Source organism: Jaculus jaculus, chromosome 2 (genome assembly GCF_020740685.1).
Source record: "Jaculus jaculus isolate mJacJac1 chromosome 2, mJacJac1.mat.Y.cur, whole genome shotgun sequence".
NCBI classification, from domain to species: Eukaryota; Metazoa; Chordata; class Mammalia; order Rodentia; family Dipodidae; genus Jaculus; species Jaculus jaculus.
Genome location: NC_059103.1, coordinates 89,475,596 through 89,502,553, shown reverse-complemented (window position 1 = coordinate 89,502,553; position 26,958 = coordinate 89,475,596). Strand labels below are relative to the sequence as shown.

Below are 26,958 nucleotides of genomic sequence, written 5' to 3'. Positions count from 1 at the left end.
CTTTTCTGAGATGGTGTTTTGTTTCATTGCTCCAGCTTGCCAAGAACTCTTTGATTCTTTTAATTCCCAGACCCATGATCCCAGGTAGCTGCAGAACCTCTGAGGCACAAACTACCTCATTCAGCAGGAAACCTCTTCTTTTCCATACTGTCGGTGACAGGTTTCATTCCAGGCTTCACTTTTTTATTTTTTGTTCATTTTTATTTATTTATTTGAGAGAGACAGACAGAGAAAAAGAGGCAGATAGAGGGAATGGACACGCCAGGGCCTCCAGCCACTGCAAATGAACTCCAGATGCGTGCGCCCCCTTGTGCATCTGGCTAACATGGGTCCTGGGGAATCGAGCCTCGAACCGGGGTCCTTAGGCTTCACAGGCAAGCGCTTAACCGCTAAGCCATCTCTCCAACCCAGGGCTTCACATTTTTTAATGCAAAGCTATTAAACTCCTTTCTTGCTATCTTCCCCACCACCACAACGGTTTTTCTTTTTGCTTTCAATACAGGTACTGAAAACCACTAAGCTATCCCAATAATCAAATAATGATCATCACTTAATACTTTTTTTAATTACTTATTTTGAGAGAGAGAATGGGCACACCAGGGCCTTCAGCTGCTACAAACAAACTCCAGATATGTGTGTGCTCTTGTGGCACATATGCAACACTGGGCAACTGCATCACTGTATGACTGGCTATATGGACCTGGAGATTCAAATATGAGTTCTTAGGCTTTGCAGGCAAGCTCCTTAACTGCTAAGTCATCTCTCCAGCCTGAAAAAATTATTTTTAAAAACAGAAAAGTGAGACAAAAACAGAATAGCCTCAAAATAAAAATCTAAAAAAAAATAAATGGTTAAAATTTTCCACAAAAAATCCATGCACATATTTAAGAGACCTACATACACACACACATACCCACACACACATACACCACAAACACATATAACACAATGTCTTTGGTTTCATAAGAGAACTAGCTGGGAACACAATAATTTCTTTATTTGTACCATCTATGCCCTAGCCAAATCAAAGCTCAAATAATTAACAATCCTTCCCTACTTTCTTCCTTCTCCCACTTCAGGGCAATAATTTCACCAGGTGTCACATTAGATTTTCAGCCAGGGAGTACTAATGTGGAGGACAATATATTTAGGAACACACAGTAACCATTTTAAATGTTCTGAAATAAAATTCCATTAGAATCATTACTAAGTCATAATAAACTGCTGTATGAAGCCGAGCAGTAAAATTTCCATATAATATAGCTGATGGGAAGTTTTCTAAATGACTAAGTATTGATTACCTTTTTATGTCATTTTTTGGAGCCTGTGGTAACAAAACACCTTAGGACCATGTACATCATCAATCAAGTGTATTTCACATGGCCTAACTCACTGGATTAAAAAACTTATGACCAAAAATGCTGCCAGTCCTTTTCTTAGAAGGGTCAGTGACTGCAGTGAACCAATAGGCCATTGTTGGTTAACTCAGAGTTAAAGGGAAGTCATAAGCAGTCCGCTTTCAAATAAGCAGTCAGTGTATCTTGCATCCAAAGAAAGAAACTTTTTATCTTTTATCTGGCTTTTAAGAAACAAGAAACTCACCAGGCATGGTGGTGCATACCATTAATCCCAGCAGAGGTAGGAGGATCACCATGAGTTCAAGGCCACTTGAAGATTACATAGTGAATTCCAGGTCAATCTGAAGTAGAGTGAAACCCTACATCAATAAATAAATAAATAAAATAAAAATAAAAATTTAAAAAGAAAGAAAGAAGAAACTCAAGGATTCTTTGGACATCTACCTGCCAGCCAGATATGGGTGGCTTCAGACTGTTCTTGTCAGTGACATGAAAGCAACCAAGTGCCAAGAGATATTTTTATTCTCCCTTTCCCTGAAGATGAAACATTAGATCACCAGTCACTGTTTTCTAAATCTGTTCTTGTTTCATTCATCAGAGACTCTGATTCAACCATTATAATTTTCAGATGTTTTTGTTACAAGATAAGCTATGCTATGACAGAACAGTGGTAACATTTACAAAAATGAAAAAAAAAAAAACTATAGGGGTAAAACTTCTTTTAATTAGACATTGACATCTATCATATAAAACCACCAGTAGGTAGATCAAGCTCAGCAAATAAAGAATATTTAATTCTCTCAATGACTAACAAAACTGACTGATTTCTTATAGTTGTTTAATCTCCAAAGGCCTTCCAGAAACTTCTGTGTTTTAAGGTTGCCTATCTATATTATGTGTGTTGCAGTGCAGTCACAAACTCTTGCTGTCTAAAAGCAGTATGTTGCATTGTAAATGGCTCTCTGACAACACAGACTTTTGTGTTGTCAGAATTTTGTCTGGTAAAAGAAATAAGTCATTACAAAGAATGCAGAGAGTTGTTTTCTTTCAACTTTGCTCAAATTTAAATATGTGAGAATGAAATAGCTCTCCTCTACTTTCCTCAAACGACATGCTTCCTGCCATATGTTCTTGACATAGAAGCAGCAAAGTGGCCTTCATTAGTTAGTTATCCTATCCATGAACATTTCTAAAATTCTTTCTCCAGTCTGAACTCTGCCCTAATTCTAAAATATCTCCAGTTCCCAGAGGTTGATCTTCGCATGGATGTCCTAAGAGCATCCTTCACTGAACAGAATTCATTCTCTTCTAGGCCTTGAGAACTAAATACTTTCCCACCCTTTGAACTCACTGCTTCCTTATACATAAATTGTCACAGAATTATCAACCTCGGGGCTGGAGAGATGGCTTAGAAGTTAAGCGCTTGCCTGTGAAGCCAAAGGACCCCGGTTTGAGGCTCGATTCCCCAGGACCTGCATTAGCCAGATGCACAAGGGGCACAAGGGTCCTTCCTTTGCAGTGGATGGAGGCCCTGGCGTGCCCATTCTCTCCCTCTCCCTCCCTCTCTCTCTTTCTCTGCCTCTTTCTCTGTCTGTCACTCTCAAATAAATAAATAAAAATAAAAATAAACCAAAACAATTTAAAAAAAAAGAATTATCAACCTCTGGACCCTGCAATATCACTCACATCCATTTCATCATACCTTCACCATCCAACTTATATTGCCCTTGGCCTTCAGCCTTTCCCTGAACAAGAATAATACTGCTTGATACTGAGGCCCTACATTCCACATTCTTCCTTTATAAACACATAAGTAGGAGCTAGGGAAATAACTCAGATGGTATGAGTGCTCTCACTATAGCCTGAGTTCAATCCCCAGAACCCACATAAAAAGCCATAGATGAGACTACCAGTTAAGATGGCAGAGTAGGTACCATGCCAAAGCAGCCTACAGGTGAGAAAGCAAAAAAAAAAAAGTCAGCAACAAACACACCTTTACCAAAAAGTAAGGTGTGTAGGAAATTGAAATGGCAGTGGAAAAGTAGGAGAGATCCAGAGAATCCAGAGCCCATTCAGGCCAGCAGAAGCAGCTCCAGCAGGTCCAATGACCGAGGTGGCAGCTGTGGCACTCCAGAAAGCCACTAGGCTCAGCTTAAGCAGCAGGAAAAGCCATGCAAAGGGATTTTCCACTCACACTGGTGCTCTCCACAAACTCAAGAAACACAAATGGAGAGCGGCTGTCAACTACGGAGGAGCAGATCACAAGGCAGAAGAACACGTGGAACAGTGAGAGAACTAGAGCAGCATCAGCAGCCTCCCCTCCCCCACTGCCAGTGCCCAGCTCCAGGGAACAGAGCAGCGGTCCAGGGACCCAGCCATGCCAACTTGAACCAACATTGCGACCCAAGCAGGAGCAGAGGTAACTGGGATTACACCAGGGAAGGGTCTTACCTGGTCACAACCTGACTTGGAACCCTCAACAGATCAGAAATATTAACCTCCTTGTTGTCAGGATTAAGGGTGTGGGTGGGGCACCACACACCCTAAGGGACAGTTAGAGGATCTGGTTGTCATAATACCTACTCTTGGATAAATACTCTGAGCTGTTTTTCCTTGAAAGTTTACATTGTTTAGTTAAATTTTAGAACCTGCCTGAATTTTGTTCTACTCAGCCTACTTGAATATGCTCATAGTAGGCAAACCCAACACCTAGGGTCACTTTTGTAGATATTCTGAGTGTCTTGAGAACCACACCTAATGCCTTAAGCTCCTACCCTGAAGTTATATAACATCAGATTGTCTGATACATCTAATAATACCCAGCTAACTAGAAAATAGAATCATTAAATAAACCAGGATGCAAAATATACACATTATAACACAAGAAACACCAAAAATCAAGACAATATAAATCCATCAAAAAGTATTAATGCATCAGAAAAGACCTCCAGTGAGAATCAGTTAGAAATGCCTGAGAAAGATTTCAAAGAAATGATTATAAATATGTTCAAGGAAGTCAAAGAAAAAATTAAAGGAATGAAAGAGGAAATCAAAGAAAACATAGGACACCAATTTAACGAAATAAAGAGGTCAAAACTAGACATATATAAGGAAATAGAAATAATAAAGAAAAACCAGTCAGAATTACTAGCAATGAAAAACACAGTTAATGAAATAAAAAACTGTCGAAAATCTCACCAGTAGGATGGATAAAGGAGAGGACAGAATATCTAAGCTACAAGACCAGGGGGCAAATCTAATGCAGTCCACCAAAAAGAAAGACAAACTAATAAAGTATGAGTGGGAATTTCAAGATATTCAGAACACTATAAAAAGATCAAATATAAGAATTCAAGGCATAGCAGAAGAAGAAGAATTTCACTCCAAAGCATAGTAGGCATCTTCAAAATCACAGAAGAAAACTTCCCCCAAACTGGGGAAGAGGCGCCAATGCAGATAAAGGAATCCTTTAGAACAACAGCCACACAAAACCTGGAAAGGACCTCTCCTTGCCATATTATAATCAAACTAACAAACACACAAACCAAAGAAAAAATAAGCAGTCAGAGAGAAAAATCAGGTTACCTACAAAGGCAAGCCAATTACTCAACACAAACTTTAAAAGCCAGAAGGGCATAGAGTGATGTATTCCAAGTCCTGAAAGATAACAACTGTCAGCCAGGGTTACTTATCCTGGAAAAATATCCATTCAAATAGACAGAGAAATAAGGACATTCCATGACAATAGCAAGCTAAAGGAGTATTTGAAAACAAAACCAGCTCTACAGAAAATACTTGAAAGAATGCTCCATGCTGAAGAAAAAGAAAAGCACACATATAAAGAAATGGGAAAAAACAAAAAATATTCAAATACTAGTTAATACAAGAGAGCATAAAACCGGAAAAACTACAAAAAAAAATGGCAAAAATGAATATACACCTTTTAATATTATCTGTTAATATCAATGGCCTCAATGCCCCAACTAAAAGGCACAGATGCAGACTGGGATAAAAAGCAGGATCCTTCAATTTGTTGCCTCCAAGAAACCCACCTTTCTACAAATGATGGACACTATCTGAGGGTGAAAGGTTGGCAAATGGTGTCCCAAGCAAATGGACCTAGAAAACAAGCAGGGGTTGCTATCCTAATATCTGACAAGTTAGACTTTAGTCCAACATTAGTTAAGAAACATAAGGAAGGTCACTTTATATTGATTAAAGGCACCCTCCAACCGGAGGACATTACAATCCTAAACATATATGCACCTAACATGGGGGCCCCGAAATTCATCAAACAGATGCTATCAAACAGAACTAAGGTCACAGATAACACCAAACACAGTGGTAGTGGGTGACTTCAACAGCCTGCTCTCAATTGACAGGTCATCCTGGGAAAAAATAAACAGAGAGGCATCTGGACTAAATGAAGGTCATAGAAGGAATGGACCTAACAGATATATTCAGGACCTTTCATTCAAATGCTGCACAATATACATTCTTTTAGCAGCACATGGAACATTCTCTAAAATAGACCATATATTAGGACACAAAGAAAATCTTAACAAATACAGGAAAACTGAAATAATTCCTTGCATTCTATCTGACCACAATGGAATCAAACTACAAATCAGTACCAAGAAAGGCTATAAAGCATACACAAAATCATGGAAATTGAACAACACACTACTAAATGATGAATGGGTCAATGAAGAAAAAAAGCAAGAAGGAAATCAAAAGATTTATAGAGTCAAACGATAATGAGAACACAACATACTAAAATCTCTGGGACACAATGAAGGCAGCCATAAGAGATAAATTTATAGCTTTAAGTGCCTCTATTAAGAAATTAAAAAGGTCGCAAGTAAACGACCTAATGCTTCACCTTAAAGCCTTGGATAAAGAAGAACAAGGCAAACCAAAAATCAGTAGATGGGAAGAAATAATAAAGATTAGGGCATAAATTAATGAACTAGAAACAACAACAAAAAAATCCAAAGAATCAATGAAACAAAGAGTTGGTTCTTTGAAAGGATAAGATTGATAAGCCCTTAACAAATCACACCAAAAGAAAGAGAGGAAAGACATAAATTAATAAAATTAGAGATGAACAAGGTAACATCACAACAGATGCCAGAGAAATTAAAAAAATCATACAGACATACTATAAAAGCATATACTCCACAAAGTAGGAAAATCTGAAAGAAATGCATGATTTCCTTGATTTTTATGACATACCTAAATTAACTCAAGATGAGATTAATCATTTAAATAGACCTATAGCAAACATGGAGATCCAAATAGTTACCAAAAATCTCCCAACTAAAAAAAAGGCCTAGGCCCAGATGGATTCACTGCTGAATTTTACCAGACTTCTAAGGAAGAGCAAACACCATTGCTTCTTAAGCTTTTCCAGGAAATAGAAAAAGAAGGAATTCTACCAAACTCCTTCTATGAGGCCAGCATCACCCTGATACCAATACCAGGCAAAGAGAGAACAAAAAAAGAAAATTACAGACCAATCTCCCTCATGATCATAGATGCAAAAATTCTCAACAAAATATTGGCAAACAGAATATAAGAATATATCAGAAAGATCATTCACCGTGACCAAGTAGGCTTTATCCCAGAGATGCAGGGATGGTTCATCATACACAAATCGATAAATGTAATACATCAAATAAATGGACTGAAGGATAAAAATCACATGATCAGCTCATTAGATGCAGAGAAAGTGTTTAAAAAAATCCAATATCCCTTCATGATAAAAGTCCTACAAAGTCTGGGAGTGGAAGGAACATATCTCAATATAATAAAGACTATTTATGACAAGCCTACACCCAACATATTATTAAATGGGGAAAACCTGGAAGCTTTTCCACTAAAATCAGGAACAAGACAAGGGTGTTCACTGTCCTCACTTTTATTTAATGTTTCTTTTTTGTTTGTTTGTTTGTTTTTTGAGGTAGGGTCTCACTCTGGTCCAGGCTGACCTAGAATTAACTCTGTAGTCTCAGGGTGGCCTTGAACTCACGGCGATCCTCCTACCTCTGCTTCCCGAGTGCTGGGATTAAAGGCGTGCGCCACCACGCCCGGCGCCTCACTTTTATTTAATATAGTACTGGAAGTCTTAGCCATAGCAATAAGGCAAGAGACACAAATAAAAGGGATACAAATTGGAAAAGAAGAAATTAAGTTATCATTATTTGCAGACAACATGATTTTATATACAAAGGACCCTAAAGACTCTACCAATAAACTGTTAGAGCTGATAAACACTTACTGCTATGTAGCAGGATACAAAATAACTACACAGAAATCAGTAGCATTCCTATATGCTAACAAGAAACACACAGAGGATGAAATCAGAGAATCACTCTCATTCACAATTGCTTCAAAGAAAATAAAGTACCTTGGAATAAACCTAACCAAGGAAGTAAAGAATTTCTACAATGAAAACAAAACACTCAAGCGAGAAATTGCAGAACACACTAGGACATGGGAAAACATCCCTTGTTCCTGGATTGGAAAAATCAATATTGTGAAAATGGGAATCTTACCAAAAGCAATCTACACATTTAATGCAATCCCCATCAAAATTCCAAAGGCTTTCTTCACAGAAAAAGAAAAAAAATCCAAAAATTCATTTGGAATCACAAAAAACCTCGAATATCTAAAATATTACTGAGCAACAAAAATAAGGCTGGTGGTACCACCATACCTGATTTTAACCTATACTACAGAGCCATAGCAACAAAGCGGCATGGTACAGGCACAAAAGCAGATACGTACATCAATGGAACAGAATAGAGGACCCAGATGTAAGTCCAAGTAGTTTCAGCCACCTGATATTCGATAAAAATGCCAAAAATACTCATTGGAGAAAAGACAGCCTCTTCCGCAAATGGTGCTGGGAAAACTGGATATGTATCTGTAGAAGGATGAAAATAGATTCTTCTCTCCCTCCATGCATAAGAATTAAATCCAAATGGATACTGGTCTAGGCAAAGACTTTCTGAATATAACCCCAATTGCTCAGGCAATAAAACCACAGATTAACAACTGGGACCTCATAAAATTACAAAGATTTTTGTACTGCAAAGAACACTGTGAATAAAGCTAAGAGGCAACCTACAGAATGGGAAAAAAATCTTTGTGACCTATATATCTGATAGAGGATTAATATCTAGGATATACAAAGAACTCAAAAAGTTAAATAATAAGAAATCAAACCAGCCAATCAAAAAATGAGCTATGGAGCTAAATAAAGAGTTTTCAAAGGAAGAAATACAGATTGCACATAAGAATCTAAAAAAATGTTCTACATTCCTAGTCATAAGGAAAATGCAGATTAAAACTACATTGAGATTCCATCTCACTCCTATCAGATTGGCTACCATCATGAAAACGAATGATCATAAATGCTAGTGGGGATGTGGAAAAAGAGGAATGATTCTACACTCTTGGTGGGAATGCAATCTGGTCCAGCCATGGTGGAAATCAGTGTGGAGGTTCCTAAGACAGCTGAAAATTGATCTAACATATGACCCAGCTATAGCACTCCTAGGCATATATCCTAAGGACTCATCGCATTTCCTCAGAAGTACATGCTCAACCATGTTTATTGTCGCTCAATTCATAATAGCTGGGAAATAGAACCAGCCTAGGTGTCCCTCAACTGATGAGTGGATAATGAAGATGTGGCACATTTATACAATGGAGTTCTACTCAGCAGTAAAGAAAAATGAAGTTAGGAAATTTGCAGGAAAATGGATGGATCTAGAAACGATTATACTAAGTGAGGTAACCCAGGCCCAGAAAGCCAAGCGCTACATGTTCTCTTTCATATGTGGATCCTAGCTACAGATGATTGGGTTTCTGTGTGAGAAGGAAAAAACTCAGTAGCAGAGACTAGGAAGTTAAAAAGGAGATATAAAGGGAAGATAAAGGTATGGAGGATGGTACTTAGTAGATTAGTATTGTATATATGTAAGTAGAAGAATAAATTAAAGGGGGGTGAAAAGACCCAAAGTGAGGTCAGGGGAAGAGATTGAGTAAAGGAAAGGTAGAGTGAGGACTAATGAAAATCTAAGAGGATGCAAATAAGTCACATGGAATCCTCTGGTTTCAGACAATGGAACACTCAGGAGCCATAGATCATTGTTATTAAATTTTCAGTGCCAGAGATGGGATACCTCCAGTGAGTTGTTGGCCAGGGAGGTCCCTGATGCCCCAAAAACATTATAGGCCATTGCCAAGGCCCTTCGTTTCCCACCAGGAATCGATGGTAAGTCCCTACTGCTGAAGACTTCCACATACTTGGGCTGCAAGGCCACTGAGAAATCCTGCTGGAACTAAGCTGATAACTTCCTCCATGAAGACCAGCTGACAGAAAGGTGGAAGTAGCTATCCTACATGTATTTCAGTGGAAGAAAGAGATACCACCAGTGAAGATACTCAACAGTGGACACTGCAAGCCTTATAATTGGCCAGACAGGCCAAATGAGCCAATGGGTACAATAGTGGCACGCCTGTCATGGTGGAAACCAACTGCCTTCCAATTGGACTGAAGGCCCACACCACGGGGCGAATACATCCCTGATACTGAAAACTTTAAACAGGGGTACTCATGAGCCCTAAGGGTGTAACATCTGCTGATTCCTGGATAAGTGTATATACTATGCTTATCAAACTGCCCAGTAAGCGCTTCTCTTAATATTTATACCCTTATATTAACACTACTCTCACTTTAGGTAGAGAATCTTCTCTTTTCAGATGGCAGTGACCTTTGGATGGTTCAGAAGGTATCATAGTGCTGGAAAGAAGTGACTGGAGTACAGAGTAACATCTTGATCACACCTTCCAAGGCTCAGGGTCTAATGCAGAAGAGGTGGTGGAAATAATATAAGAGCCAAAGGAAGGGTAGGACTCCTTATAACATGCTCCTCCAGACACAAAATGGCCTGCATATCCATGACCTCACCGTGCCTGACACTACCTACACAAGACCATCATAGGAGGAAAAGATCATGACATCAAAATAAAAGAGAGACTGATTGAGATGGGGAGGGGATATGATAGAGAATGGAATTTCCAAGGGGAAAGTGGGGGGGGGGTGAGGGAGGGTATTACCATGGGATGTTTTTTATAATCATGGAAAATGTTAATAAAAATTGAGGTGACAAAAAGCCATAGATGACGGTGCATGTGACTGTAACCCCAGTACTGATGGGAGCCAAGACAGGAGAACAGTTTGGACTAGTGGAAAACATGGGAGCACCAGGTTCAATGACAGTGCCTGTCTGAAGGAAATAAGATGGAAGAGACACAGAAGGGAACATCCAAAGTCCTCCTGTGGCCTTCATAGTGTACATATATCACACATACATACCAGATGTTATAAAAACACACAAGAGCAAAACCAAACAGGTATACATGAGTAAACTCTGTACACACTTATATCATAATATATATGTGTACAAGAGAATTTGTCATTTCAATATTTAAAGTATTTAAAGACTCAAAGTATTTAAAGACCCAAATGTAAACAAAATTCAGAACAACCTAAACCTTTGGAGTTGATCTCTCTTCTCTCCAGCACTAAGGTGTTCATTCCCCAGCTGGCTCAGCTGACACCTTTCTCTAAGAAGAATATAGGCCAGAACAAGCTGTCTCAACTAAAGAGAACAGCCTCAATGAAGGTCATGCTATAATTTATTATTATTCTTTGCACTGCTTTAACAACCTGGCTCAATACTGAAATCATTCCAACCCTTGAGCCCACCTTAAGACAGGCTGAGATCGCCTTAGGACTTATTAGACTTCTAGCTCCTCACTCTGTCCAATTGTGCAGGATGCTAATCCTGAGAAAATGCCTCACCAAATCATCCCACAAACCTCTACCTCTGGGACTGCTTTAGGAAGAACACAACCTAAGACTTGGACCCACATATTCCCACATAGACTAGCCTATCCCTGTCCTTGCTCAGTGTAGTTTCCTCTTGCTTTTTTTAAACCACAGCCTGTAGTACCCTTTCTTTCTCACCATCCTGCCCTTCCTACTCTTGTCTGAGGACTATGTGCATTCTTTTCTTGGCATGCACATCTCCGTGGCTTTTTCTGTGCTCCTGATCAGCACTCAGGCATCTGCATAAGGTTCAGTATTATGCTGTCCCTCATGACTTTCTCAAGCAGCCCCACCATACCCTATTCATCTGATCACCTGGTTTATTTCTTCAGAGTATTTCTCACAATGTGAAATCATCCCACTACTTTGGCTAGTTGGGTAAAGTTGTCATCTTATTCCTACTTGAGCCTTAGCTTTTTGAAGGCAGGAAACTTGGCATCTAATTTGTCAATGTTTCTCCAAGGTTTAAATAATGGGTACTCAATAAATGTTGCTCCAAGAATAATGAAACTGTTACATAGGTATAAACAGTAAATTTAAATATCACCAACACTATGGTAGAGGAGGTAGTCACCCAGGAAAACATCCATGTAAAAATAGCAAAATGAAGCCAGGTCAGTAAAAGTAACATGAATCAAAGAAAAACATAATCTTGCAAACTTCACAATGTGATAACCAACAAAAGCACCAGAAGATTCTTATACAAAAAAACATGACTTATATTTCACCTTCAATCCAACTCTACCAGGATTCCTGAGCTCATACTAGTGAAGGTGTTGATAAAACTGTGGGAGTATAACAACAACAACAAAAAAATCACAGGCCCATAACCCTGCCATCCTGGCAAGTCATATACCTCATCTGAATTATGATGCAACACAATAGAAAAATCTATGGGGAAAATTGTAGGACATCTAAGGGGTGATTTGTGAGATAAAGGAAAGGGAGTTCCTAACTAACTAACTTCAGGAACAAAAACACTGAATAGATCTGTACCTGTTCTACTACCCTTAAACAATTATCAGAGAGTCTGGAGCAGCAGTATTTAATTAGAAATGCTATCGTTATTTTTTAACCAAATTTGTACTTTTTAAAGTGTCGATTCAATCATGTATACAGCATTAGGAATTTCCCAAGGACCTAATATTGTTATGAATGATGATGAAAAACTTTTCTCCCTCACTTTAAAATATCTGTTTCTTAGGTGATATTCAACAATTTCCAGGTCAGTCCAATGCAGACTTTAATTTGCATGAATTTATTCAACATATCTTCACAGATGTCACTGTGACATGTTACTTTGAGACTAAAATTTGAGAAATTCTTTTGTATGTATGGGCATTAATTTCCTCACAATTTTAGACCATTTATCTATACTTTCTGAACACTTCTTACTGATACTATTAATAGATCACATAGGAAATATGAAAGGACTATTTGTAAATATCATAAGAACCAAGGATGATAAGGTATAAACCAAGATAAATTTAATGCACTAAAGAGGTTATTATTACAAATAAACAGTAGGAATTGCAGACAATTCCTTGTGAAAGTCTAGAGTGGTGTTTATACCCATAACAACTCAGAGGCTTTTAAGAAAGTCACCATAATCTATCTCTCCCTCTCTCTCTCCCTCTCTCCCTCTCTCTCTCTCTCTCTCTCTCTCTCTGACACACACACGCACACACACACACACACTCTACTAAAGAATGCTACATTATTACATTCTTCATTAAAATAGATATGTGTTTTCCACCACAATTCATGAGATAGAAATCTTAAGAATAAATTTCTGTACAGATTCTTAGACACAAATATATCTGCTCTGCCAATATTTTGATCCTGTATGTAAGTATTTCATAAGACTAAAACTAACTATGCCTCCCAAATTCAAAAACTGGGTAGAAACAGCTTGATGGTGGAGAGATGGTGGAGAGAACCAAAATAAGCAGTTTCCTGAGCTAGTAGAGTACTTTCATGGCTACAAGTACATTTAAGAAGATTTAAAAATGTTCCCGAGAACCTAGAGAAATCTCAATTATATTTGCCACACTGTTTACATGGTTAACAAGGGAAACTGGCCAAATTAGCAATGAATGTTCTGTGAAATATAGCCAATGAATATGTGTGCTTTGTTTTAAATAAAATTTTCTTATTCCTGAGAAAAGATAAAGAAAAGTAGTAGAAAAAAGTCAGAACCATATCCAAACATAAGCCCGCTCTCCATTATCAATCTTCCACCAATCGTGGGCCACAAGAGGACCCACACCTATTAAATTCTCTATTAAAAAGTAAGGGTTATCTCATTTGTCTGGTGCTAACTTTACTCCCTGTTGGAGAATATGCTTCTCTTTTTCAGGTAGACGCAGATCCTAAGGAGAGAGCCACCCCAGCATACCTCAAAATGGCCCCAGCTGAAACTAACAATTGGCAAAACAAGCAAGGGTGCTTGCTGTTTTCCTGGTAAACTGGGTACCAGCACAAAGGTGGAGGAGATCAACACAGAGAAAAATCAACACCTACCAAATCAGATATCCAGAGACCCCAACACCTCATCACTGAAGCAGACCAAAAATGAACCCTACATGGCTCAGGGAAATTTTGCAGAAGAGGGGGCAAAAAGAATGTCAGAGTCACATGTTGGGTCATGATATGCAAAGACATTTATCCTACCCATAACTGTGGGCTAACTCCAGAATGCATTATCCATATACCTCAACAAAGAAGGGCCAGGTAGAGGGGGCAGGACATGGATGAGCCTAACAGTGGTACCAAATTGACTGCATTCGCTGAGTACAAAACTAATTCATAAAAAAAATAGTAAATAAGAAATAAAAAAGAGAAAAGTAGTACTACACAAGACAAAATCAACCATGAGATAACTGCACATGTAAAAATTAAAATGCTGCTGAGGAAATCACTGAATAATGTAAGAGTCCCTGCTAAGTGTTTCAATCTTCAATCTCTTGTTCTCTAAGAAAAGATTGTATCAGGCATTTAGGTCCTTTCATCAAGTACTCTATAAGCATCTTCTGTTGACCATATTTCTTTTATTCACAATTAAAATATGAATTGAACCCTATATAAGAAGAATGAAACATATACTTAGAGCTCTTAAAAATTATTTAAAATAAGTATAACATCAATTTGATAGCATCATTCACTAAACAAGTGTCTATTATCTTCAATGTTTGTGAACATTTTGAATAACATTAACTTTTGACAGCTTATATTTATAGAGTGCTAATTTCTGTTGCACTGAATATTTGCAGAAAACACACAGAAAACATCTGGAAGTGCATATAGCTACATCAATGTATTCCCTCAATACACATCTGTAAAGCTTAAATTATTCTTATTAATAATTTCTTTTTATTTCATGAGATAGGGTCTTGTTTTTAGTCCAGGCTATACTCAACTTTGTACTATATACTATATATGATACCATATATGATATTAGGATAGATAATCATTTAAAATAAATCTTATTTTCAACTTTCTATAAATTTCAGAACTTTTTGTAATAATTTTCATGAAGTCACAAGATCCATGACAGTTTTACTTCATTTCCCAAGCTGGATCCTCTGACTTACTGGAAATGTGTAAACTAACTACAGCTTCTAGACATAGGAACTGGACTAACTTTGCAGAGAGAACATGACAGTGGCAATGAAATATTCCAATAAGGGATCTGGAGAAGCAGGTCAAACCTAAAGCAGACCCTCCAGCATCTATTCTGCCCAGTGTAGTTTATGATGCTGGTGGAAATCACATTTATGTTACAGGCTCAAAGCTTTCATAAAAAGTCCTAAGAGACTAGCCTAAAAGTTGAGAAAACCAAAGAAGCCTTAGCTAGTTGTGCTAAATTCCAACATGCTAACAGAATTGTTTTAGACTTCCTTGAAATAAACTATTTGGAAGCAATCCACCAAATACTGTACTGAGTAAGGGCTTCCATTAAGACATTGCTGAAGATGAGCTATTTGCCAAGACACTGATATTCCTTTGATTCTTATCCTCATCAGGAACATGGAAATGTCATATAAAATAATCTGTGCCCCAAAATAGGGAAAGGACTCCCTTCCCTTGTGTCTAAGTTATTCATAAACCCTGAATTTCAACTAGAATGGAAATGTTAAATTTCAAAAGGTTAATGGGATTTGGTTGGAACTTTTGGCTCAGGACCTAATAAATTAACAGTTCATGATGCTGAGATAGAATAAGACTATAGCTAAATATAAGTATAAAATGATAATATTTTAGGATCAATGTTTCCAGTTTTCAACTATTTTTTAAAATTTTTGTTTTATTTTTAATTATTTATCTGAGAATGATGGAGAGAGAAAGAGGGAGAGGAGAGAGAGAGCATGGGCACACCAGGGCCCTCCAGACACTGCAAACAAACTCCAGATGCAAGTGCCACCTTGTGCATCTGGCTTATATGGGTACTGGGCAATCGAACCTCGAACTGGGGTCCTCAGGCTTCACAAGCAAGCACTTAACCACTAAGCCATCTCTCCAGCCCTCAACTATTTTTTCCCCCAAGGTAGGGTCTCACTCTACCTCAGACTGACCTGGAATTCACTATGCTGTCTCAGGGTGGCCTCAAATTCAGTGATCCTCCTAAGTCTGCTTCCCAAGTGCTGGGAAGGCTATAGCTAAATATAAGTATAAAATGATAATATCTTATTATCAATAATGTTTTCATCAACTACATTTTATTCATATATACACACACACACATGCGCACACACACAAATTACTTATCCACATCAGCTACCTGGGGCAGGTAGATTCATCCAAGATCATAAGAATCAGCTCATTTATCCAGAGAATGGAAATGCCATGATATCATCTGACCTGAAACTTTGGGAGTTTCCTGACCTCTAGACCAATGAGCATGGGAGAGCAGTAAAAGACTTCACACAGGAAGATCCAGTTACTAAACCCTGCTGATTTATTAATGGAGCATTAATACTACCTTCCACTTATGCTTGCCGTGCTTGCACAGGAGATGCCCTACAGTGTCACTGGTGTGCTTGTTTTGACAGTTACTTGTCAAGAACAAAGATCATGCAAACCACTGAATACACTTTTATTCTAAAACATAGGCATGCCTATGATGAAAAAAAGCCATCCTCAAAACTTACAGGAGAATGTGGGTCATGTACTCATTAACTTTAGAGAGACAAGAAAAGCAGGTTAGACTCCCTCGCTTCCCAAGTGTATAATAGAAACCTGTGGGCACGAGGCAGAGAGGAAAATCAGGTCCCCTCTGCTACATTCTCTGACCATTCTACATATATTGAAAAGATAGTAGTTTATCAAAATATAAAACACTAAAAGGTTGTAAGCTTTTCCTACAAGCTACCCTGTGTAATCTAAGGCATACATTTTACATTGTGCTTAATTGATTTACCTGTGTGGCGCAAGGCTCTGAAATGATCAGCCCAGCATAGGTATACAGTGTTCTGTAAATGGTTATAGACCCACCCATTGAGTAATGTAGTCTTATTAACAAAAAGTTGATATTCCACAAAAGAAACATAGGGGTAAAATTCTAATTTTCTGTTTAGACTACAATTCTATATCCATGGATTCTTCATGATAGTAAGCATACAACTTTTGCCCCTGCACTCAGGAGACAGAGGTAGGAGGATCACTTTGAGTTGGAGACCATCCTGAGACTACACTGAATTCCAGGTCAGCCTGCAGTACAGTGAGATCCCACCTCCAAAATCCAAAACAATGGACAAATAAATAAAAATAAGCATTTAGTTAGATTGTATCTCAAAGTAAGTAGCATGCTTATCCCTACTCACAAGATAGAGGACAACCAACAATGCAAGTTGCCATTCTGTGATATCAAGGAATGGAAGACAGGGGAAAAGAATAAGCAAAATAGAGAAAAATTGGACGGAAATGGTATGAAAAGGTCGAGAGATCTTCCAAATCGTTTCCTTCACAATCTTCAAGCTTTAAGTGTTGTCTGTATGTTTGTGAGCTCAAATTTGTCTCTCCAAGTTTGTCTTCTGACCTGATTCCAATATGGTCCTGACTGGTACATTTGTACCTCCTGATCCTTCTGTGTTGGACACTCTTCCCCTATACCTAGACTCACATACCTGCTTTGAGATACCTACCAAAACAATCCACTTTGAAGATTGTATCACTAAGTCTGAAAATAACTCAGAAATAGAAGTCCTCGGAATATGTCAAATAGCTCATTTTCTCCAATTAGATCATCAAGAACCAGTGGAAACATAGATAGGTGTTGAAAAAGACCTATCCTCTCTTTTCTTTTTGCTCACAAAATTTATCATTCAAAATCTCTGTTGTCTTGCAGTCCACGTGGAAGACACCACATATAAACAGTAATTTTAACTAATGCCTATACTCAGAATTTTTACATTGACTCTTTCATAATTTACTGATTTTGATATGCAGCCAAGCATCTCCCCATACTTCAGATTCATTATGCACAAAATGGAGCTCTTAGCACTTGTCCCTTATAGGACTCTATAATTTAATGACCACATAGTCCCTCGAGGGATGTTAATAAAAATAGCTACTATCAATACAACTGTTATCTTCATTATCTTATACATTTTGTTTTTGTCTTAGTTTACATTTTAATTTAAATTATTTTACAAAAATATTAAGCTAAAATAGAAAGTTAAATATAAAAATTCCCTCTTCTCCATGTTTATTCCTATTATCCAAATGTATCATTGTACATGTTCTACAAGACAGACTCTGTGACAAGCAGCTCAGCTATATGCCCAGTTTCTTTTGAATTTACGTGAGTAGAGTCACATGACATAAACTACTCACTACTTTTCTTTTCTGACATGTCGTACATACCTTTTCTTGTAGGTATAACCCATTGTTTTCATGTGGCAGTCAATTATTTGGTTATACATGTGCTATAATTCATTTAGTGAATCTCTTAATTGACTGCCAAGGATGGGTACCAAGTTCCTACTCTCTTAAATAATACTGAAATAAACAGTATTTAAACATATACTTTTGGAATGATGTCTGGATAATAAATCCTAGATACATACCTGCTTATCAATGGCTACATATGAATTTCAATCTGAATGATGTTATCAAAGTTCCTATAAGAAATGACACAGCTCAGAGGAATATTTTCAAAGTTTTAAAATTTTTCTAATCTAATAAAAATAGAAACATATGGATTCCATTAGCTAAAAATACATCTGATATGACCTTTGTCCTAACTTTGTAGCAAAGGTAGATGGAAGACTGGTTAATGAAGAAGTGTGCATAGTCCCTAGGTGTGAGGATGTGCTTGCTGGCAAACAGTTGGAAACAGAAGTGGCTTTCATGGTCATATATCTTGGAATTAAAGTAAAAACCATCATTCATACTAATTTCATTCTGATATCCTTTTCATTTTGATTATCCATAATACCATGCATGCACCTTAACTACCAAGACTTTACCTGTCTACACACTGTCTTTTCAGAAAGCACTGACGTATTTAAGGAGCATCTTGTCACTTCACTATGTTGTCATGGAGAGTTAAGCATAAGACTTTAAGTTTCTATAAGCTCAGCCTTAAAACCGGTCTGAATGAGCTAGAAGACAGGTGGCACTAGCATCTCCCTTCCTTTAGTCTGCTCCTTTATCTCCTCACCACCCAGGTCTAATTGGTGATTTATATAATTTGTAATTTGCTTGTTCCCATATCCAACAAAATAATATATATATTGGAAACAACAAAAATCCTTAACTCAAAATAATAAAAAGTACACATGTCGGGCATGGTGGCACATGCCTTTAATCCCAGCATTTAGGAGGCAGAGGTAGGAGGATAACCATGAGTTCAAGGCCACCCTGAGACTATGTAGTAAATTCTAGGTCAGCCTGGGCTAGAATAAGACCCTATCTCCAAAATAAAAATAAAAAAAAGCATCCACAACACACTTTACAAATCCCTGTACAGTACACAAAACATACAAAAACTGGTTTGTTCAGGATAGAGATCAGCAAGTGCTGCACCACACATTTAAATTAAGAAACTTAGGCTGAAGAGATAACTTTGCAGTGAAGGTACTTGCCTTTAAAGCCTAAGGACACAGAACCCATATACGAAAGATACACGTGTCTGGAGTGTTTGCAGTGGCTAGAGACCTGTCATACCCATTCATTCTTTCTCTATAATAAATAAATAAATAAATGATAAAATATTAATAAAAGAAACTCATTCTGTGCTCTCTTAGGCAGCATATACACTAAAGTTGGAATGATACAATAAAGGGCCTCTGTGCAAGGATGACAAGCATATTCATAAAGTGAATATATAGTTTTTTAATGTTCAAGGAGTTTAGATTCATTTTTTTCAGAGAAAATTCTATTCAATTCATTGAGTATTTTAAAAGATCAAGCCCAGGATTTGTGAAAGTTATAGTATGGGATTGAAAAGAGAACTGCAGTTTCCATGATGCACTGATAATGTTTGTGAGATCCAGTTCTTCTCTCCTCTCATTTCCAGCAGCACTTCTCAAACACACCAATACCGGGGCATCTGGCTAATGTGGACTCTGATCCAGTAAGTCAGCATGGAAAGCTGAAAAAGGCTAAATGTCTACCATCTTCCCTAGAGGTACCATATACCATGGAACACAGAGGACCAGGGTTTGTACTTCTCATAATACAGAATCAGAATAATATGAATCAGTATTACTCAGTTCCATTACCAGATACTGCTCTGTTTTTCATATCCTTAAATACATAGGCATTATTTATGATTTATGACCACATGCAAAGTATTATCAATATTATTTGTTCAGGGATTTTGCTCAGTGATTTGCATCATTCAACAGCACCAAAAATTTGAATAGGGGGGCTGGAGAGATGGCTTAGCAGTTAAGCGCTTGCCTGTGAAGCCTAAGAACACTGGTTCGAAGCTGGATTCCCCAGAACCCACATTAGCCAGATGCACAAGGGAGCGCACGCATCTGGAGAGTTTGTTTGCAGTGGCTGGAAGCCCTGGTGTGCCCATTCTCCCTCATTCTCTGACTCTTACTCTCTCACTCTCTGTCACACTCAAATAAATAAATAAAAATGAACAAAAACATTTGAATAGGGCTGAAAAGATGGTTTAGTGGCTAAGGTGCATGCCTATGAAGCCTAAGGACCCAGGTTCAATTCTCCAGGTCCCACATGAGCCAGTAAGCCAGATGCACATGGTGACACATGTATCTGGAGATCATTTGCAGTGGCCAGAGGCCCTGGCATGCCCAATCTCTCCCTCTCTCTCTCTAATAAATAAGTAAAAATCAAATTATAAAAAAAAATTTTGAACATAGCCAGGCAGAGTGGCACATGCCTTTAATCCCAGCACTCAGGAGGCAGAGGAAGGAGGATCACTGCGAGTTCAAGGCCACCCTGAGAATACAGAGTGAGACCCTACCTCAAAAAACAAAATTTAAAAAAAAATTGAACATAGACTGTTTTAACTGAAACACAGAAGTGAATTAGGTTGCTCAAAAATAAGCACTAGAATATAAGAGTTTCATACTAAGTTAAACATATCATTATACTATACAGAAAAACATACTTCCACACGGACTTACATTTGAATGTTCACTATGGTTGGTTTATAATAAGCAAAACTGCAAAGAAATCAAATATCTTTTTCAAGTGAACTGATAACTTATGATAAAGCCATATAATAAAGAGTTCTATTTAGCAATAAAAAGAGACCAACTTTTTTACAGCATTATGTTAACTAAGAGAAGCCATAAATAGGGTACATATTATATGGCTATGTTTATACTAAATTTTAGAAATAGCTAAACTATAGTAACTATAGGAAATGTTTAGTATCATGATCTGCTGATTGCTACCTGCTTGTGTACATTCTCCAAAACACATCTAACTGAATAGTTAAAAATGATCAATTTTTATATTTAATTTCTAATTATTTTTAAAATTAAAAATTCATTCTTATATATCTCTGCATTCATTATAATATATACATATATGATATATACATATATAAATTTCTTTCTTGATAAACTAAAGGCATCAACTTTTACAAACAGATTTATGAGCAAGAGACAGTCATTCTTTTTAGAAAACTATGAGGCATACTTGTAATGCAAACACTGCTCAGGATTTATGAGTCATGTTAAAAATTTAGTCTGTTTATTTCATTTCAAAGAGCTATGTGCTTAAACATCCCACAGTCCTACTTGTCTATAATATCACCGTCTTTATGAATATCAAATTTTAGTAACTTTTTAGAAATACAGGATATAATATTAAACAGGCAACTGAAATTAAATTTACTTGAGAGATACTGAGCAAAACCTGGGACGGCTGAGGCTACTTTTCATAAATACACTCTATGAAAATCTGCCAACTGTAAACAGGCAATTACTTCATTGGCTTGTCAAAGGGCTATTTTTAATAAGCTTAAAATTGTACATTGCCATCTTTACTTTTGCAAATGAAATTTATGTAAATGATATTCCACCAGTTTATTATAAATGCCAAGGGAGGAAAAAAAATTCCTTCAGGTTGAGAAAACTACCACATACAAAAATGTAATGCTTGTCTCCTTCTGCTACTGAATAAGGCTGCCACACAGGTAACAGAGGAGGCGATTTCAACTTTACAGGAGTCAGCATTGGGTCTGTTTATATGATTCCTTTTAAAATTTAAAATTGTTTGCCAAAACACACACACACACACAAACACACACACAGAGAGGGAGGGAGAGAGACAGAGGAGGGGGAGAGGACGGGGAGAGAGAAGGGGAAAAGAGAGGAGCATGGGAGAATGGGTATGCCAGGATCTCTTGCCACTGCCACAGAAGTCCAGATTTATGTGCCACTTTGTGCATTTATCTTTATGTGGGTACTGAGGAATTGAATCTGGGCTGGCAAGCAAAAGTCATAAATCACTGAGCCCTCTCCCCTGCCACTGTTTATATATTTCTAAACCCATCTTATGCCACTCTTCCCAGCACTGGGGGAAGAAAGGGGTTATTCTCAGCCCTCCAATAGTGCAAATCTACCAAAGAATCACAGTGCGCCCCAGGTAAAGGGCTTCATCGGACTATGCAGGAAGGCTCCCAAGACTGTTTCATCTCCTGCTTCTAGCTGTAGACATCCTTGTTTCTCTCAGAGAAGTGAAGTAAGTGATCACAGAAAACTTAAGTAGTAAGAATAGGCTCAGCTAGAATTTGTGTAAATTCAAGACACCAGATAGACCTTTGAATGTGTTCAGAACATTCTAGAAGGACACCTCCATACCTTCTTCAGGAATAGATACAGACAGAAAACCTGAGCCAGCATAATTTCAAGCTCTGATATTCTAACTAATAAGGCTTTAGTAAAACACTGTTTACAACCATCCCTGATAGATTTCACATAAAATTAGACATAGTTAAAAAAGAAAAATGGCAGAGAAGCCGGGCGTAGTGGCACACGCCTTTAATCCCAGCGCTCAGGAGGCAGAGGTAGGAGGATCGCTATAAATTCGAGGCAACCATGATACCACATAGTGAATTCCAGGTCAGTCCGAGCTACAGTGAGACCCTACCTCAAAAAAAAAAAAAAAAATGGCAGAGAAACAGATACATTTTTAAAGAATTTCCATCCCCCTCCAAATCCATACTACTAGAGTAACTCTAAAGCACTCTTCTCCTTATATTGTTGCAAACAACTCTCTGCTCCTCTCAGGATAAAGCTCTTTTGACAGTCTTATCACCTATTATTTCAAACAAAAACACTTTGTACTATCCAGGTATTTAATCCCACTAATCCCCAACAAAGGCTTTATTTACTCTTCTCTGTTTGCAATAAGTGGAATAGTGTTCACCTTTCTGACCAATGCAGGTTTTATTTCCCAGGTAGCCGACTCTAAGGAAGGAAGGTTAGTTTTTTCAAAACTCAATTAAAGAATCAGGAATCTAATAATCATAGGAATGGACAGGAAGATATTAAGCCACAGGTTCAAAGACAGTCTTGGTCAACAACCATAGGAAGTCTAGAGTTAAATATCCCTAGGCTAGCTGAAATGATGAGTCCTTTCTATGTCATCCAGTCAGTGGATCAGTCACTAGATATGGGTCATACCTTGAGCACAGTTCTTTTTAAAGCAGCTATGACAGTGGCTCTATGAAGGGTAAGAGAGGAGACTACCACCATCCTTCCAGTCCCATCACCAGTCCACTACTACATCATATAATGTTTGAACACATTTACAAAATTCTCAGTCATTTAAAAGTGTTGTTTCCCTGAAACTGTAAACTATGAAAAGACCATGGGTTTTATCCTCTCCACTTATTATAGGAACAAGCAAATTTCACATCTTAAGGGCCAGTGAGTAAATATATATCATTGCTGCTTACATGTCTTTATTGACCCTTTCAAAATATAGAAACCATTCTTACTTTATTGGTCATGTTAAAAACCAGGCCTAATCTATGGTTCATCAGTAGTCAACTCTTGTTTTAGGATAACACTGTCAGGTTGGAGAGATGGCTCAGCAGTTAAGGCGCTTGCCTGTAAAGCCTTAGGACTGAGTTTTGATTCCCCAATACCCACATAAAGCAGATGCACAAGGTGACACATGCAACTGGAGTTTGTTTGCAGTAGCTTGAGGTCATGGCAAGCCTATTCTCTCTATATATCTTCCTCTTTATCTGAAAGAAAGAAAAGAGGGAGCTAAATATGAGAATACAGATCCCACACTATTCAGTCTTAAGCTGTAGGTGTTGTAGCATTTAGTAGATAATGTGATTAGATAGATGATATGATACATAGCATGAGATAGTAGAGGTCCAGAAAAGTGTTCCAACAAAAGTATAAAGGTAATAGGCCTTAATTGGCTACAATGGTGTCTATTGTTCCTTGACAACTTGACTGAATTTAAAATACCCTAGAAAGCACACATCTGAGTATGTGTATAACAGTATTTCCAGAGAGGTTTAACACAGGAAGGAAGACCCAGCCTGACTATTGGTGATCACCCCATGGGCAGGGACCCTAGCTAATCTAAACAGAGAGGGAGAAAGCCAGATGAATGTTAACATTCCTCACTCTACTTCCTGACTGTTCCAGATGCGAGCAAGCAGCTGCTGCATGCTCCTAGTGCCACACAGCCACTTGCCACATGAGATGGGGAGGTAATATGATGGGGAATAGAATTTCAAAGGGGAAAGTGGGGGGGGGGAGAAGGGAGGGAATTACCATGGGATATTTTTTTATAATCATGGAAAATGTTAATAAAAATTAAAAAAATAAAAATAAAATAAATTTAAAAAGAAAGTCAATAACTAAATTTTATCCTTACTAGAAACATGTTTATTTCTTATTAGTAATCTATAGTGTTAGCCTAATTTACTTGACATTTCCCATGTTTCTCATTTGAGAGATTATTAATTTGTGGAGTAGTTGAGGAGCAAGAAATAATTCCGCTTATCTAAAACTTTTTATAAGACTTATAGGTTCCCATTTCAAAAAAAAAAAAAACAAACAAGTAATCATGCATACCACGAACAGTTGATTTCCTCCATGCTAACAATCTTCCCATTAAAAGAACAAAGCAACTATATCAGTAAATAAAGAGCTATATTAAATGACCAAGTACTACCAGTGAGAATTTTACATTATTGTATCCTAATAATGTATTATCCACAGAAGGTAGAGGAAAGGACGATGAGCACAAAATCCTTTGGCCTGATACACAAAGTGGCACATGTGTCTAGAGCTGATCTGCAATGGTAAGAGGCCTTGCCATGGCCATATTATGGCTATTATACCTAAACCTTGTTCTATTTTAGTACCATTTAACTCCTCAGCACAATAAATAATGAATAGGTAACAAGCTCTTCAAGTTTCAAAGAATATATGAGATAAATACAGAAAAACAAAGTTCTGGGTTAAATACTATTCAACATGAGGTTAGCATATCATAAAATTTATACATAGCAAAATGATTGAGATATGGTCATACTATCAACTATTCAAGCATGAATGAAATTCCTTGACATCCTTTTGTATATCAAAAATAAAGCATTTTTAACAGGATCACATTAAACAAACTAAAATCTTATAAGGTTTTTCCATCAAAATTATTTATCAAGCCGGGTGTGGTGGCGCACGCCTTTAATCCCAGCACTCGGGAGGCAGAGGTAGGAGGATTGTCGTGAGTTCAAGGCCACCCTGAGACTCCTTAGTGAATTCCAGGTCAGCCTGAGTTACAGTGAGACCCTACCTCAAAAAAAAAAAATTATTCATCATATTTATGCAAATCTTTTCTGTCATTTTGAAAAATGTGTTTTGAAATATGACACAGAGAAAACACAAGTAAGAGTTGGTCATGTGCAAAAAGTAAAAGACAGTAATGAAAAACTAACTTGAACCAAAAGAGAAATGTAAGTGAAATATGAAAAGAAAACCAACCACCGTTGTTGGAATGGAAAATGAGTAGCCTCTTTGAATTACCACACTCTGCCTATAATAGTTACCTGGTGATAATAATTAAAGTAAGGCTCAGGCTTATGAACACTAATGAATAAGCAGGATATGGGGAAAGGGGAGAGACAAAAAGCACATTACTAGAATTCACAAATAGAAAATTAGTGTAGAAACTTGGTGCTGAGTATCTGATTTTAAACTCTTCTGTGCTTCAATACTGTTGGAGATCCATGGCCACTGATTATCTCTATATCTGAAAGGGAATGTTAAGAAACAGAATTGGTGGGGGGGGGGGATCAGCACATAAGAATGTTGAAAGGTATTGCAAAGGAAGATGGGCCAAAAGGCTGTGAATGGAAGAAAAGCTGAGGGAATGCATTCTATGACCTAGAACTATATAAACTATTATGTTTAGAACAGTGAGCACCTGTTCCCCATCTCTACTAAGGACAAACCAGAAGAAAATGGATTATTTAACTTAATGAGTATGGTAGTTTGAATAGATGTCCCCAATATAGTTAGTGTTTTATGAATTGTAATTTGGATCTATAGCCATCTGGCTGGTGGAGGTGTCACTGTATGGATCTTAAGGTGTGGTACTGGGCTTAAAATTTCAATCTAAAGATATACAAAGTGCCTAGTTCCACTTGGAGTTCCTAAAGTCCATTGTTTGGTGTGGCTTTGGGCTTGTGTTTTTTGTCATTATTATTTTTTTATTTTTTGGACCTGTGAAAACAGGGCCAGCTTATTTTGCCATTACAAAACTTCCCCTGGATCTGTAAATTTTGATAAATATCTCTTCCTCCATAACTATGTCTGGTCTGGAAGTTCATCTCAGCAAACTTAAAGCTGTCTGTCACAGAAATTGGTACAAAAAGTGAGATGAGATGAAGCTGACCATATGGATTTGGCCTTTTGGAACTTGTGTTTTAAAACAATGGGCATGGACATGGTACTTGTAAATGAAGTCACCTTCTGGATTAGTAAAGCCAAGTATTATGGACTATTCTGATAAAAAAAAGAATTTTAAATGCTAAGTACAGAGAAAATTGAACTTACAGGCTTAGCTTATAAACTTTCTAAGGGGAAGGAAAGACTTGGAACTGGGCAACTGCCCAAGTGCTGGCTGCATTCTGCTGCCCAAGCCTAGATAAGTTGATCAAGGTTAAATTTGTAATGGACTGATGTGCTTGGCTAAAGATAGTGGATTACAAGATTTAAGATTTTAAGTTAA

The 26,958-nt window shown here is 37.5% G+C and overlaps 1 protein-coding gene and 1 pseudogene across 16 annotated transcripts in view; one reads left to right on the top strand and one right to left on the bottom strand.

Annotated features, from left to right (window-relative positions):
• Camk2d (calcium/calmodulin dependent protein kinase II delta) overlaps positions 1–26,958 on the bottom strand; it is a 295,467-nt gene that overhangs the window by 211,646 nt on the left and 56,863 nt on the right. The gene's annotated exons all lie outside the window — the stretch shown is intronic.
• Positions 19,500–19,599, top strand: LOC123459095 (annotated as a pseudogene).